Raw genomic sequence first — 17,908 nt, 5'->3', positions numbered from 1 at the left:
AAAAAAAAAAAAAAAAAAAACTTAAGAGGACTGCTAATCGTCATACAAGATAGCGTAGCCGGGTATTTAGTACCTATTGGTACACTAGATGTCGCGACGATTACCAAATAGCTATTTTGTAACGTTATTTTAAAATTTGAAGTAAAAGTGACGCTGTTCAAGGCCTTTTGTACATGTTTTTACACAAGCAGCCTGTGGGCGGACTACACGCAAAGGCAGTACAATGCTCTAAAAGTGCAGTTCAATAATGCATTCAGGGTGCTGTTGGCGCTGCCCCGGCGCTGCAGCGCTTCAGGGATGTTCGCAGACGCGAGGGTGGATTGCTTTAACGCTACTATGCGTAAGCGATGCACCTCCCTGGTGCGCCGGGTGCGGGCCAGCGGTAACAGCATCTTGAGCATGATAGCTGGCAGGCTTGATTGTTTGTATGTGTCCCACTGTTGTATGGTACATTTAAACAAAAAGTGTAATTATTATGTACCATAGATTGTTTGTTTGAATTTGATTATAATCTGATTACTATTATGTGGATATTGTGAATTTTTATTTTTAATGTTTTGCAACTAACATAGTTTTTTAAGAACAGTCATTGTTACTAACAAATTTGGACATTATTAATTTTGAATTTTATTATTATTATTTTTAAATTGTATTTTTGTTCTTTATGATTTCTACTAACTTAGCGCATAAGATATTGTTACTAACAAATATGGACTAAGTTGTCTGTTTGAATAAATGAATTTGAATTTGAATTTGAATTTTACATTGACACATTGATTCTATCAAATCTGCTTCTAGTGATAACAAACACGTCAACTAGATGGCGCTATATTTTACCTCAAAATGGATATGCACCTGGAGTCGTATATAAATACATTGTAAAAAAAAACAATCGCAACTCACAACGTTTCCATCCTCTAAATAATAACTAGAACACTACTTTGTCTATTCTAATGCCATTTAGACATATTGATAGTTTAGCTTAAAATTATTCATATTTCAATGTTACTGGGTGTAAGAAGCGAGAAAAAACAATGGCTACGGTGATTTTAGGCTGAGAACACCGAACGTGCGAAATAATATTTTTTAATTTTATTTGTAATTCCAAGAAGTATGATATCGCAGATATTGCATTGGTCCCAAAGGGTCATATCGGAACGCCACACAGTGGGCCCAAATTGATAATTCTTGGACATAGGAATAACTTGTAGAGTATCGAGCAAATTTTTTTTATGTGATATATAATAACATTCCTAACAACTTTTATTCTTGTATGATTTCTTGAAAAGTTGATAGATTCAGAGAAAAAAAAATTTTTGTATGGACAAATATACATTTTATTTTTTATCTCAAAATATACGAAAATCTAATGTGCGTGGGTTACTTACAGTATAGTTCCCATCATTTTCTATGTAGAAAAAAATAATCCGTCTGCATGTACTTGCGGCTTTGTAAATAAAGGTGCGGCAAAATTGCTAACTCTTTTATGTACTTTTTTAACAAACAAAGTTTAAGACAAATATATATTTTATTTTTTATCTCAAAATATACGAAAATCTAATGTGCGTGGGTTACTCACAGTATAGTTCCCATCATTTTCTATGTAGAAAAAAATAATCCGTCTGCATGTACTTGCGGCTTTGTAAATAAAGGTGCGGCAAAATTGCTAACTCTTTTATGTACTTTTTTAACAAAATACATGAGCTTCGTGTAATCTGTGTGTAATATGTCATCCATTACAAACAGTGCATAAAGTCCAACAACCCAGTATAAATTAATCTGAAGGTAATTAAAAATAACGGAAATAAAAAGTATAAATTTTAGGCTAAATAATTATTTAATCATGATACAATTTTAGGAATACAGAGCTGATTTTTTTCACATGATACATAATAACATTCCTGATAACTTTTATTGTTATGTAATTTCTTGGAAAGCTGATTGTTTCAGAAAAAAAATTTTAGTTTTTTTTTTTGTTTGGAGAAGTAAATATTTTATTTTTTTATCTCGAATTGTAGAAAAATGTAATGTGTGCTTTATTTACAGTATAAGTCCAATCATTCTCTATCAAGAAAAAACAATCCATCAGCAGGTACTTGCGGCTTTACGAGTAAAAAGATGTCAAAATGTTAGATTTGTTATTTATTAAAAAATAAAACACAATATACTAGTTTCTACTTAACTTTCGTGTTATTGTTATAACGCTCTGTGTAATTTAGCACTAAAATTAAATTTTCTTTAGTCGAAGCTCATGTATTTTGTTAAAAAAGTACATAAAAGAGTTAGCAATTTTGCCGCACCTCTACTTACAAAGCCGCAAGTACATGCAGACGGATTATTTTTTTCTACATAGAAAATGATTGGAACTATACTGTAAGTAACCCACGCACACTACATTTTCGTATATTTTGAGATAAAGAACAAAATGTATATTTCTCCACAAAAAAAAATTATATTTTTTTTCTCTGAAACTATCAACTTTTCAAGAAATCATACAAGAATAAAAGTTGTTAGGAGTGTTATTGTCCATCACATAAAAAAATTAGCTCGATACTCCACAAGTTATTCCTATGTCCAAGAATTATCAATTTGGGCCCACTGTGCGCCACCGCAAACGGATGACAATTTAGACTTCCTTTAGGTTATACTATATTGCTCAGATTTTTATAGATACTTCCAAGTATTCTTTTATTTTGTTTAGGATTTGCGCCATCTAACTATATTCGCAAGCGTTACGTTATTAATTAGTTAACAACGAACAATGCCATCTATTGATACGCATAAATATCGAAGTTCAGAGAATAATTTTAGTTTATTACTAAATATTTGAAAAACATTACAAGAAAAATAGAATATCTACTATATTTCCTATAAAAGAGGAGTTAATCGATATCCATGGCTATTTACGTAAATATAAACTAATTCCAGGCTATCGATCAGCGCCATCTAGAAATAAGACGGAATTTTGACCTTTTTCAGAGCTACGATTTTTAATATGGAGATTAGCAGTCCTCTTGGGTTATTGGTCCATGATGCTAGGTAATAGCAACGACATTGATGTCATAGTTTGTTTATAATTTTTGTTTTTTTTAAGTGTTAAAATGCCCCGAATGTGGGCAAGTGAATGAAGATATTTTATTAATGGAGTGTTCTCAACAAACATGTAAAAAGACTTACCATCTGAATTGTATTGGTATGACAAAGGAAACATTTGAGAACCTCACGCGGGAATTGAAATGTAATTGGGTATGTCCTGAGTGCAAGCGCACTATTCCAAAGCGGGATAACTCCAATAGACCGGTAAGTGGCAGCGGGTAATGGATAAAACGTTCACACAAGCACAAGCTGTGATTCTTTAAAACGAGGGTATTATGACTAATTCGTATGGCTCATATTTATTTTTGCTGTTGGATGTAAATTAGTACATGAATTTATTTAGGTAACGAAATGTAAGAACATATATGGAAGGCACTGATTTGCACCCAGTAGTTTATGATTTAGAATGTACTGATGAATGACTCACCCAGATGAATGATGAGAAAGCAGCAGAATGAGGTATTGCTGACATATTAATTAGAATCATGCAGACAAATGAGAACTTTACGTTAATTTCAAACTTACTTTATTTATAAATTCGGTTTATTTTCTGGTACTCAGTTCAGTTTTAATTATTTATACAACAATGAATGAAAAAATACAACAAATCACCCTTTTTAATAATCAAATAATACTAATTATATTATACATCTATAGAACTTTTGTCTCTTGATTGAAATAATACGTAAATAAAAAACAAAAAATCAATGTAACTAAATTTTGCAACATTTCTTATAAACAAATCAAATAAAAACATAACAATAAGAATATGAGCATCATCTTCTATCAAGTTTAATTTCCTATAGGAACTTTAATCATGAGATCGCAAAACCTATTATTTATGTATTAAAATACATACATTAAAATCGTCATCACTATCAATGTCCGTTAGGTATGGATTAATATTTTGTAAATCAACACATAGTGTTTTATCTGTTGACATTGTTATGTCAGATATATTATCAAAGTCAGCAAATTCCATTGACTTACAAATAAATGGACGACGGGTCTAATACAAAAACCACGAAAAAAATGTCCCAAGTCAACCTATTTAAACGTAGTGACATGTAAAGGAATATGAGAAAGCTAAAACGTTGAATTAAATTGTAATGTCATTGCAGTACTGTCTAATTTTGCTTGCTTCGATGTCAGTCGAACAAACGAAGACTAGAGCATGAATGACGCTCTGTATACGATTTTAACGCCCTATAAGTTCGGACACTTTGTCAATGGCAAATTCTGAAAAAAAAAATATATTAAAATAAAATTTTACAATTTTTTCCTTTGCATTTGCTTTTTTTTGCAATACTATTATTGACTCCTAATAATTTACGTACAGGTTCTCTTGTCCTCCTTTCTTTATTTATTATCTCGTTATTTTTTCGGTTAGTCTTACCAGTATCTCTCTCTCTCAGTATCCTTGTCGAATGTGGTGTGACTGATAAAGTTTCCTGGCATTCATTTTCCAAGTGATAAAAACCAAGGTGTTTCGTGTGATTGCATTGGACAGCTTTATATAAACAATATTTATCAGTACAACTCAGTTGTCGCACAGCAATCACAGAAGAATTCAAATTCCAGACTATCTGGTGCATTTTCACGCACCCTGGAAAACTTTTCACGTTTTGAGGAAAAAGCAAATCTTTTTCACCAAGATTTGCTTCTCGCTTTACTTTTCGTTTCATATTCAGAAACGATTCTCAATTTTACTTTTTTAAATTTTCGTTCATTATATATAAAAAATCATCGATGTCTTTTATGTCTTGTCCTTGGGCGACAGCACGATCCGCAGTTCTTTTCATAACGGCACCTCTGCCATCTGGGGCTCCTTTCCCGTGGCCTGATTCATTGTAGTTCCACGTAGTTTGGATGGATTTCAGGTATATGTGCAAGCAAGAAATTAAATGAAATATTTTTATATTGCGGTATTGACTGGATGGAGAGTCAGAAAAGAGATATGTTGTATGAATGCCTGTTTTTGTTTCACCGATATATTCGAGGATTGGTACAATGTGAGCCCATGCGGCTGGAATGTCATGTCGCAGGCATTCACTCACCGTACAAAAAGATTGTACTTGTTGTATCTTCTCATCAATCAGCAAATATATAAATGAAGTATGTAATGTTAATTGCTTACGGCTACCACCGAAATGGTAGGACTGTATTTCTTTATTACACTTGACAGCATAATTTTTGCTATAATCAACGTGAATAATACATTTGCCTACTTGAAGACCTTCTTTTAAGTTTCTGAAAGCTTTTCTGAAACATGTTCGATGCAAACAATCCTCATTATATACGTCACAGCATAGTAAAGTGAGTAGATGTTGAGAGGTCGTAGCTGACACTATTTTCCTCTGATATAATCGTTGAACGATTAAGTCCATATTCGTATGCAATTTGCACAAACATGTGTCTCGTGATTGGAAATCAGGGAGGAGCACCCAAAAAGGTCTTAACTTACAGAATGCTGAATAGCTGATAGTATAATTTGATGTATTCAAAAACTTTTTATCCAGATTCAAAAGACTGTCACTGAGGTATCGCTTCTGTTTACGCACCTTGTTTCTAACTATAAATTCCTTTTTTCCAGAGTACAAGCGACTATTTTCATCGTCCTCGTAAAATATTTCTACGTTTTTTTTCAGTTGTTCAGGTAAAAATTTAAAATTAAGGTTCAGTGTAGCATTTAAATTTCTCGCTACGCGTTTGATTTTAGGATTTCTTTTATTTTGTTTTGGTATATCTGTAGTTCGGGATCCCTCCATTATTTCCGCTCTTTTTAGCCTTTGCAGTTGTTTCCGATAGCGCTTATTTTTAACCGACTTCAAAAAAGGAGGAGGTTCTCAATTCGACTGTATGTTTTTTTTTTTTTTGTATGTATGTTACGCGATAACTCCGGTATTTGTGAACCGATTTTGATGATTCTTTTTTTGTTGGAAAGATGGTACCCCAGCATTGGTCCCATTTGAATTTGAAGAAAATATTTCACCCCTAAGGGTGATTAATTAGGGTGATGAATCCGGTTTCGCGCACTTTCCGTTAACCGATTGTAATAAAACTTGGCACATAAGTGTTAACAAAGGAAATTAAATGTTATGGTCATCTAAAGTTGATATGATGATGGAAGTGGCAAACGGATGAGAGGAACTCCTCAATAGTGTACAGTAACTACATTGTGTCTGGGCTCATATGATTCGATCGAGGACTACCTGCTTTTCAATTTTCCTGCTTTTGCTTCCTCAAGCCATGGAACGAACACAACGAAAACGGGGTACTAGCAGCAAGACAGATCTTAATATTTTTATGGAACTGTCATTTGTGGTATTAATATAAATCAAAACTAGTATTTGGAGAGATTACGCAGCCTCGTCAATTCGGTCAAAGCTTTTTCGTCATGGGGTCGACTAAATAATTTATTTGCATCTAAATCAGACAAGACTATGCCTTCTAAAGTTTTTAAGCGACTGAGGGCCACATAAATTTGTCCTTTTGCAAAATTCTTTTTTCCTAAATCAATCACTGCTTTATCAACCTTGTAATTTATGGACAGTTACTGCCCAGCTTAAGATGAGCGGTAACATTCTGCGCTCGACATCTCCATATCCTTTTTGTGCTTAAAATTTTGTACAAACAGGTGAAACGGCTACGCAACCGTCATCATCTTTCATTCATAGTCCAATAGTCGCGTCATCAAATTTTATAAGTACAGCTTCTGGTAACTCGCCTTCCTCCATTTGATCTCTTCGGAGAGCCGGCCATTTAATTTTTTTAACAATGGGTATTGTTAAAAAAATTAAATGGCTCCAAAAATAACTGATTAGATATTGTAAATATTTAAGTATCAATTACGTATCATTAATGTTGTACATACATATTGTCCTTCAATTTTATTTTCTTTAAAGTAGTAATTTAAAAAATTATTTTTTACTTTTTAGTTTCAGTTTCTATGTACATACATATAAGCAAAGTTTGAAGTCGGTTTTTTTTGTTATAAAAATTACTTTTGTCTCTTTATGTTTATTATTATTTGTTTAAGATTATTAATCACTTTATCTTTTTTGTAGCGTGTACGTCTTACGGCAGAAGATATTGGTGGAGGTTGTTGTTGATACATACACACATCAAAAAAAGTTTGCGATCAATAGCATAAGCTCCTATAATTCTTTAAATTTAACTTTATCAAGAAAAATCTATGTTGTATGCTTTCTTTAAATAGGAATACCCTGTTTGAAATTAAAATATAAAACTATTTTTTATTATTTATTTTAAAAAATTGAGCCATTAATCATAATGTAATAGTGATAGAAATTTCATAGAAAGAAAAAGACTGTTTAATTAAACTTAAACAACAATTTATTATTAAAAGGTGTGAATTCAATATAAAATAACTCCTCCCCTGGCTCGAATACATGCGAAGATCCTCCTGGGCATGCTGAGGATCAAGTTATCCAGCATTTCCTAGGGTAACCTATCCCATTCTTCAATTGCGGCTTCCCTGAGCTCTGGAACTGTCTGGGGACGTGGCTCACGGTTCCATACTGCTCGTTTAAGAGCATCCCACGCGTGCTCTATTGGGTTTAAGTCGGGCGAGCCGGCAGGCCAGTCTAATCGTGTGATATCGTATTCTTGAAGAGCAGCATTGACTCGTTGAGCTCGATGTGCGGGCGCATTATCATCGACCAGTACAAATTGGTGCCCATGGTTTACTCGGAATGGTCTGACGATATCATCAATAGCAACTGCTTTGTACATGTCTGCTGTCATGAAGCCCCGATACGGGATCAAAGGCGTTCTAGCTCCAATCATAATGCCACCCCAAAAGGACACCGATTTTCCGCCTTGCTGAACTGTTCCAGTGGCAGTTCTTTGTCTTTCACGGTCGCCTGGTCTTCTCCAGACACGGACACGTCGGTTATCTGGATGAGTGCTGATTCGGGATTCGTCAACGAAGAGACAGTTTTGCCAAATGTTTTCGTCCTCACCTTCTTCATTTTGCCGAAGTCTAGCCCACTGCAATCTTCGTTGTTGACGTTGCCGGGAATTGAGCGGAGCTCGCCAAGACCTCCGTGCTCGTAATCCAGCCTGGTGCAAGCAATTGCGAACGGTCTGCGTGCTAACTTCAAGCCCAGAGGCGGCCCTGACTTCTGCTTTTATTTTAGTGGCGTTGATTGTTGGATCACGGGCTGCCAGCAATCTAATATAGCGCTTTTGGGCAGCTGTCAAAACAGTTGGGCGACCGCTGCGGGGTCGGTCAGCTAAATTCCCCATTCCGTGATACCTCTGCAACGTAGCCACGACACAGGATTGGGATATAGCAAGTCTGCGTGCTATTACTCTCGTGGTGTATCCTTCTTCCCTCAAAGTTACTATTCTAGCTCGTAAAACCTCTGATAATCCTCTTGGTATTTTTTCATTCACAACTTTCCGCGAAAAATATCTTGAATCGCTTATAATTGACTAAATCAGACTTCTGAATGAGCGTAAGCTAGGACTGAAAGCCTTTTTATATGAAAAAACAATTGAACGGGGTCATTGTTTTATGTTCTAATTTATTTTTAAATAAAGAATCTAAAAAGAAGAAAAAATCATAATATAATCTACAGTAACAAAAAAGATTTCAGTTTTTCGAAGTGATCGCAAACTTTTTTTGATGTGTGTACTCCGTAAAGCCCTGGATGGTCCTGCTATAGGTAAATCAGGTTTTCTAATGGTGAATGATCACGATCATTGTCGTGAAAAGCCATCATTTCGCTATCTGACAAAATGCTGGGACTTTGTGGTGGGGTATTTTTTGCAAGCAGGTAAGCTGTTCTTTTTTCTTGCTTCTTTCTCAGGTTATAGGACTTGTAATTCTTTCTCTCTTTGGTAGTTGTTTCTTTTCCTCTTTTCTACGTATATAGTTTTGTCTATTTTTTTCTTGTTTTGCTTTCCATAAATCTTCATTATTTTTTGTTCTTTCATATTTTCTTTCTTCTCTCGACTGTTTCTTTGGTTTGGCCATTAAAAAAATCGGAAAAAGAAAGTAGGTACTGTTCAATCGTTTAGCTAGAGCTAGAGTAGACAGTTTAGTGGCAGTAGGGCTCCTTGTGAAAGAGCTCGTCCAGAGACGTACTGCCACCTTACCTTATACATTTCTATCGCCACGCAGTAATGGTCACGTTACTGTGTTCCGGTTGTGAAGGGTAAGGGTACTGATGAAATTACAGGTACATGAGACTTGTCAACTTATGTCTCAGGGTGACGGGCGCAGAGTCGGAACCCCCAGATCTTTCTGATTTAAAGCTCTGAGTAACACTGCAACTGTTATGGGCAGGCGTGTGGCTTACTACTTGTTCGTCCCGTCACATGGTATTATAAAGACAAAGAAACATCTGAACACATATTTTTATTTTTATTTTAATGATTTATTACGATCATGAAATTTACAATTTTTGTGTAATATTTCACTGCTTATATAGTTAGTATTAAATACTGGAAAGCAGTTCAACAACAGGCCGAGTCCACCCAAAGAGTGCATTAATATAAAGAGTGCATTTCTAGGGAGCTTTAAGTATGCCGCGGCAAAAATCTGGAATGATTTGCCTCCTCCTATTCGCGATGTGGCTTCTTTATCTGGCTTGCGCAAAAGAATTAAAGAGTTTACGCTAATAGGATAAAGGAACGGCATCAATCACTAAAGCTAGTTGTTAATTTATTTTAGTAATATTATGACTCGGACATTATTCTTATTATTATTATTATTAATTTTGTTATTTATATTGTTCAAGAGCACGCTGCATATTGTAATAATTATATTATAAATTGGGTATTGTTATTTTAAATGTTTAGGTTACGGATCAAATCCTTGTTATTCTTTTTAGTTTTTGTTACATCGGCATAGCCTACCTACCTCTACCTCTTCTCAGGCTCCAGCTGAAAATCAGCGCTGTGGCTCTGCCCAGCGTTAAGCTGAGCTAGCTAGCCTTTTCGGCTATTAATTATGTACTTAGTAATATATATATTTTTTGTTTTTTTAGTGGTTTATATCGTTAATTTAAATTTAGATTAATATTATTATTATTATTTGTACATTTTATTTGTAATAGCCGAATAAATGTTTCTTTCTTATATTAGTATATAATGCACTCGTTGGGGTAAACTTTTGGGGTGAACGTGTAATCGTTCCGAAATATCGGGAAATTAAAATGAAGTCGTACCGTGGTACAGTTACTGATAATTATTGTAACGCCAATTTATCTGACCCCTTAAAATTCAAAATCAGATTAATGAGGGCCAGATAAATGAGAAATTCGAAGATTATCTAATCCTATTTATTAATTGACAAACATATAAAATCGTTTGAGTAATTAATAGTAATAGACAACCGGGCAACAAACCATGCTTTACTTACTAAACCTAACGAAATACACAATATCCATAAATTAAGACAGATTGATGATTCTACTTACCTGACAAACGCCAGATCACGAGTTTTCGTTGAAGTTGGTCTCTAAAAAAATACGTAGTAAATACGGGTGCTCCGCGTGACGGTCCGACATAGAATGGAGCGGCCAATCACGGCTCAGTACACCGTAATGAAGTATTTCGGGAATATGTCGAATTCGTGTTAGTCGTATTGAGCCAGAGCGGCGGACAATTTTTAAAGGAATGTAATGCCGAGAATACTGTGTTATTTTAAATTTCAATTTAACAATAGTATCAAGAAACATATATTGAAATACCGGTACGAAATACTAATTTTATTGAATTGCGATAAAGATTTTATTTTACCAAAAAGCGCCATTGGGCTGCGCCAGATTAATTACTTTTAGAGTTTTCTGCTCATTTAAATAGGGTTTGTTTTAATAACTTGAAACTATTCAGGTAAGGCCTCGATGCACATTTACCTTTAGCATATAACTCGAGGCCGAGATGAAAATTGGGGATTGCTTTCATGTGTTCTTTAATGAAAATCATGTCAAAACCTTTTTTCAAAGAAACCCCCTGTTACGTAAATACGGAGCGCGGTACACGTTACAATCCAAACGAGTCTTTAGTGATTGATAGTGAAAACAAAGTACTGGAAGAAATGCGGGAAATTCGATTGGAAATGCAGAGTCAGCTGACTGAGCAAAGGAAGGAATATGCACTGCTTCAAAACAAATTCCATAGAAAGATAAAAACGGAACTGCAAGAACTACGTAAAATAATGGAGGTAGTACACGCAAAAGCTAATAAAGTAGAGGTATTTATGATATTATCATTTGCGAAGGTAGTTGAAAAAAAATACTTTGCCTAAAGATAATGCTCAAACCGGTGTGGCCATGAAACCAGCTACTATGATTGTAACTGCTGGTAACAGTCAGTTACAAATAAAAGACGTGACGAGTTTGAAAGTTTGAATTCTACAAATAATATTGGCCGAGAACAGAACAAACCAGAAAGAGAAGAAAGTTGGAAAGTTGTTAATAGAAGGAAAAGCAAGTACCCTAACAGTGAAGTAAAAAAGGGGGGAAATACGAATTCTGTTGATGACTGTTGTTCATATCTAGCGATTAAAGAAAGAAATAACAGTAGAAAATTTAGAAAGACGTATTAAGAATGTAATATTATGTAGTCAGGAAGTACCAATAAAAGTAGATAAAATCAAACATAAGACAGAAAGGAATTATGCTTCTGTTATTATAGGAGTCCCAGAAGTCAATATGACAAAAATGTCAAACTGAAAAATGGCCAATAAATATTGAGTTCTGTAAGTTGGTGTGGTTTCGTAGATCAGCGAAATCACCAAATATCGAATAAAACAATAGATATCTACTATCAAAACGTAATAGGGTTGAAAACTAAATTACAGGATTTTTATAGAAGTATCTCATCTTCGAGAGAGGATTTATTAGCCATTACTGAAACTAGCTGCAATGAATTAATGCATGATGAATGATTCCACCAGGCAACACAATTTTACGATGTGATCGCGCGGATGGACGTAAACAAGAAGGCGCGTGTCTCGTGGCCACACCGCGATTCCAGATGTGACGATTACCGGTACCTTGAGACGTCAACATTGACGAACGTATGTTCGAACTGGTTTGTGCGACAGTCTACTTGAGTGATAGATTAAACTTTGTTTTGTGTTGTTTATATTCCTCCTAATAGCAGTGAAAATGAATATATGTTACTATTTAGGATAATTGAACAATATAGCAGTCGAGTCCGTCGTAGCCATCTCTCGGGGTTCGGGCGTCCCCGCGGTCTCCAAACCGATTGTAAACTCGAGTGTCAGTGTGAGCTTGCTGCTTGGTTGAACATGACGCAGTGCCTCGTTCAACTGCCTTCCTCCTGCCTATTCACTTCTCCAAAAACAAACATGGAAAAAAGTCTACACAGCGGTTGCACGTCCTCCCACTAAAAGTACACCTCACTAACATACGAGGTCTGCACTCACATCTCGTTTCGGTCCACTACCACCTCGAAACCGACAAACCGCAGCTGCTGTTCCTCACAGAGACGCATATCAGATGTCCGACTGACGCAGCGTACCTCAGCTACCCCGGGTATACTCTGGAGCACAGGTTCATACCTCGTGTCGGAGTATATGTGTACGTTCGCGATGACAAGCGTCTCAAACGTCTCAAGAACCTTGAGGCACCGCGTTTTTCCATTTTGTGGCTTCTGGTAGACACAGGAGTTACACAAATAGTTTACTGCTGTATTTACCGATCGCACAGTGGGGATCAGGAGACGACCAAGCTGTTCCAATGTCTGAGTGAGACGTCTGATGAGATTCAGCATAGGTACCCAGCGGCGCAACTAGTCATTCTGGGGGACTTTAATGTACACCATCAAGAATGGTTGTTCCCATACCAGAAGACCGATCACGTTGGGAGATAGGCGCGTAAACTTGCGTTAACGCTGAGCCTATCCCAGCTTGTCAGTGGTGCCCTAGGATACCAGATGTTGAATCTTATCCGCTCACGCGATTCGCTCCTCCTACCGCAAAATGGCGGCTATTTGGTTTCGCAAATTAGAAAAGCATTCGTTTAAATACAAGTTTTTATAAATAAAAATTATTATTCTGCATTGCTAAATAAATACCCTCCGTACTACCGACAAAAACATCTCAAATAAAATGCAGTAATACACCGCAAATCCTGCACTTAAAAAGCGCTAATGAAATTTTTGGTGTACTTGGATAAATATGATAATATTCCGTATGAGTGGTTTTAACCTTTACTATGAAATTACTCCTTAAAGTATAGTTTATAAACATTTATATTCAGGGTAAACTTTAAAAATGCTATTTACGGTATGTTTTCAATAAATAAACACCGAAATCACCAGCCCAAACAATAACACACACGATTGTCGTGACGTATTTTTGAAATTATTTATTTTTTTAAATGACAGACCCAGGCATCAAAAACTTTATGGTTTGCTAGAGTAGTTACCGAAATAGCAATTAATATTAGTTATTTTACCTATTATAACTTTGATATCCGATAAATCGGTATAAAACCATCACCGGCACCTCTAGGTATGGTATGCGTCTACGGCTGCATGTATCGCGTGAGCGGTTAAACGGCTAATTGCTTGGACCTTCTGCTGATAACTGATCTGGACCAATACTCTGTGGTTATGGAAACCCCACTGGGTACTTCCGACCATTGTCTGGTGTAAAGTGTATCCGTATACTCTCCACCCGATCAGGGCCCTAGTGGTATGAGACGGGCGTGGCGATACAAGTTAGTAGATTGGGACGAAACGCGCCACTTCTTTGCGTCATATCCCTGGCAGGCGTGCTTTACTTCAGGAGACACGTCGAGCTGTGCTGATGCTGTAGTCGAGGTCTTGCGTAGAGTATGGTTTGTAATACTCCACACCCAAACCGTGGAGTATTACATACCATACTCTGATGTACCCAATGGATCCCAAGCTCGTCCATGGTTTAACGCTGATTGTAGTTGTGCTGATGCACAAAAAAAGTTCGCGTACCAAGCTTGCTCGACTACGCAAAGCTCCGAGTACTCAGAATTTGAAGAAAGCTTTTAATAAGGCCGCTAAGAAGTGCAAAAGTATGTTACGTAGGGTCAAGTTTGACCATGTGCGCCGCACAGGGGCCAAACTTGCTTCGTATCCAGCAGGCAGCAAATCCTTTTGGTCCCTGGCCAAAGCAGTCGAATCTAACTTTTGTGGCCCATCTTTGCCACCTCTGCTGAGGCCGGATGGCTTGCTAGCTCATACTGCGGAAGAGAAAGCGAATCTTTTTGCCTCACTCTTTGCAGAGAGTTCACGTCTGGATGCCGCAGGGAACCTACCACCTACTTTACCTCAGGCTGGCTGCACTATGGCGCTAGTTCGCATACGCCACAAAGAGGTACTTAGAACTCTGCGAAATCTAGACGTGAATAAAGCTAGTTGTCTCCTGTTCTCACACGCCTGTACCGCCGCTCACTTGAGACTAGTGTAGTTCCCAGGTCGCGGAAGCTTGTAAACGTGCAACCTGTGCCAAAAAAGGGAAGTAGAGCTGACCCTGTCAACTATAGACCTATTTCCGTCATTCCATACTCTGCAAGACTATGGAACGTGTACTCAACAATCGTAAATATCGTAAATCGTAAATAGTCCAGTGAGGTTCTTAGTACTTTCCAAGTAACCCTAATAAATATATGCATGATATGTCCTAATGGTGCTATAAATAGTAATTAATCGCAAGATAAGACAAGTGGTTACAAACAAAGGTATAGCACAATGCATTAAGTACATTGTACTATTTTATAACTTGTAGGTATACGAGCTTAAAACAAAGGCGTGTTATGTTAATAATAAATAACAATAAAGATAGAACAACAAAATGTTCAAAAAAGTTCATGAATGTGCGAGAACATACAGGATTATTTTTAAAATGCTATCAGGTCATAACTAACCATTGTCTCATTCTCATTAACTGTGGTACTGTTTAGGTCTCAATCAAATGACTGGAGTCCTTCACTAAGGAGTTAGTTGTGCCTGCTAGAGGTGTTAGTGTACGAGACACATATTTTGCCAATTCAAACGTAGGTGAGTCTGACTCACTATTGGTCGTAATGGTACGTTAGTTTTATGGACCTTTGGCAAACCATAAAGCCCCGGCGGTTGGACGATACGTGTATGTAATACTTGTTTTTCAAAATCAATTGGGATAGCGCTCCTACATTCAGCAATAATGGCATCCGTCTGTCGTTTTACTCTGGCAGTCGGGTTGTATGTTATATGTTTGTATGGCCATCCTCCAGTAAAGTTTGTATTTTGCGGTCGTATTCTTCAACGTCCATAATCACAATGGCGTTTCCCTTGTCTGCCTTCGGTACTATCTGTACTGAAGGCAGTACTAATTGTTGCACCAGCCCTAAGTTCTTTTACAGCCATCGATTCCTGAGTACTCATGTTTTTGGTGGTAGACGAGCGTGTCGCAAGGTTACAGCCATGTCTTGACGTAAGGTTTCAGCATCACTAACTGGCACCTTATTACACACTATGACTTCTTCAACATTACATATGACATTTTCAAATGTAATACGTGTGGGGGTAGGAGCGAAATTTAATCGTTTTTCCAGGACGTTAAATGCTGGTTCAGTTAGTACTTTGTTAGACAGGTTTATAACCGTTAGAGTTTCTTTCGAGTTATCAGGGTACTTACTTGCCGGGTGTTGTTTACGAATCAAAGTTGAAAACTTGTTTTCGTGATTTAATGCACATAGCTGAGCAGTACTCTGCGCTTGCACTGTTACTTAACCGAACACTGCATTGCAAATATCGGGAAAATAAAAAGAAGTCATACCGTGGTAAGAAGCCTGAAATGAGTGATAATCCAACTAGCAATACGTCTTAGATACGTTAGGGGAAATGTAAATTATACGCAAAAAGTTTGAAATTCCTTACAAAATTATTGACATCAAAACCAAAAATAGCGTCACTTTAACGGCATGTCAAATTGTAAAAATGTGAATTTATATTATGTACATAATCATTATGAGTAGTGCCTAGATAGGAGCAGTAAGGGAATGCACTTAGAAGGAATTTACACCCAAACTTCTCATGTATTCTCAAGAACACGTCAATGCTATGAGAATGCGAAGCGCGTGTGTCATCGGCGCCTTGTTCAGCAGGTTGGTCCTCCCGCGCGGCACGATCAGCAGATGAGGCCATCGCCGACGCCACACGTATCCATCCGGAACACCATGCCTATTTGCTTCAAAAGGTCCGGATTGGAAATTTTTCCTTTAAAAAGTTTAAAAATATAGGATACTAGTGCAAGTTCTCGTCATAGCCAACCATTCCTAAAACAAATAGGCTTGGGTAATAATATGGGTAAACGCCGTATTATTTCATATAGAGGTAGCTATTACACTCAAGCTGGCATCTAACCATGGCGTTATATAAGGCGATTACATTTAAGGCGCTACATTGTACATAGGGCGCACTATAAGGTTCCGGAACTGGCCACTTACATAAACAATTTTTAAAATGTAATTAGAGCATTTGAAAATGGAACTCTTTGGCTGTAGAATACAGTTTGTCCAGCCTACAGAAACCACCAACTTATTGGTTGAGACTAAGGTCATTTTTCACTAAAGCCAAGTATAATTTCTTACAATTTAACTTATAGTCAAATATTCTTAAAATATTATTGACAAGCCTTCAACAAACTGCAAAGTAAACATTTACCCGCGGAATTTCGTTGACGTTTGACGTCGTCGTTCGGAATTAATTTGCGCTTTTCTCTTGTTTACAAAAATTAAAATATGGTTTATTGATTTTATTATATAGTGGCTTTTTTATTTTCGTACATGAATAATACGTATCTATTATTTTTCTCTTAAACTAAGTGACAAATATAACACCGTAACTTACCGGTAAATATTCATCGATGTTTTTGAACGTTACACTAAAAAGCACGAGCTAGTCAAGTCCCAGTCATACAGAAAATAACCAGCGAGAAGTGGGCTAAAAATATGTATGTCGTAATACGAATTTTATCCAGTCAGTTTTGGACGTATAAAAAATAGCCTGGAACTTGCATGGTTTTTTAAACCTACGCCCCCAGGATTGCGTGCGGGCAAGCCTGCACGTGCAATCGTGCGTCCAAGCTAACGTCTAACGTTTTTTCTCGCGCGATTGCTCGTGTTCTTTGTTTGTTACAACGGAAAGAGTGTCTGTGTTGAGGCTAATCGCGCAGGATAGACCGCGTGAAACTGGCGCGTGTTGGACGAACGCTGAATCACGCGCGATAAAGTGTCTGCTAGGGGCTTTACAGCCCGCTATTAGCGCTGGTTGTGCCATTGTTGTTAATTGTGGGATAAGATTTTGTAATTAAATTTCTATTGAATTGATATTCAACAATTTTTATAGAAATTACTCCACTAGTTTGTTATAATTATTGATACAAAGATGGACTACTCAGAAAAAATCCTTCGATTTTGCCGGATTCGAACCGAAGTCTTCTAGCAAACCGTGCCGGACGCTTAGTTGGCATAGCGTCGCCATTTTTGATGTCCCGGATTCAGTCCCCGGCCGGGTGAATGAAGAAAGACTTTTCTAACTTTTCTGTGCTGTCTCGGTTCTGGGTCTTCGTGGTACCGTCGTTGTTTCTGATTTCCATAACTCAAGTGCTTTAGTTACTTAATTTGGGATCAGAGCGACGTACGTGATGTTGTCTAATAATCAATATTTAATTTAATTTATTTGACAATAATCATAATATTTTACATTATATTTATTAATGACCTCATAAAGTATATTTACAATTTTGACTTTAGTATATTTAGTTATTATTTAGACTTTGGTATCTTTG

Source organism: Hyposmocoma kahamanoa, unplaced genomic scaffold (genome assembly GCF_003589595.1).
Source record: "Hyposmocoma kahamanoa isolate Upper Pololo Valley unplaced genomic scaffold, ASM358959v1 95, whole genome shotgun sequence".
In the NCBI taxonomy this organism is placed as follows: domain Eukaryota; kingdom Metazoa; phylum Arthropoda; class Insecta; order Lepidoptera; family Cosmopterigidae; genus Hyposmocoma; species Hyposmocoma kahamanoa.
This window is presented reverse-complemented; position numbering follows the sequence as displayed.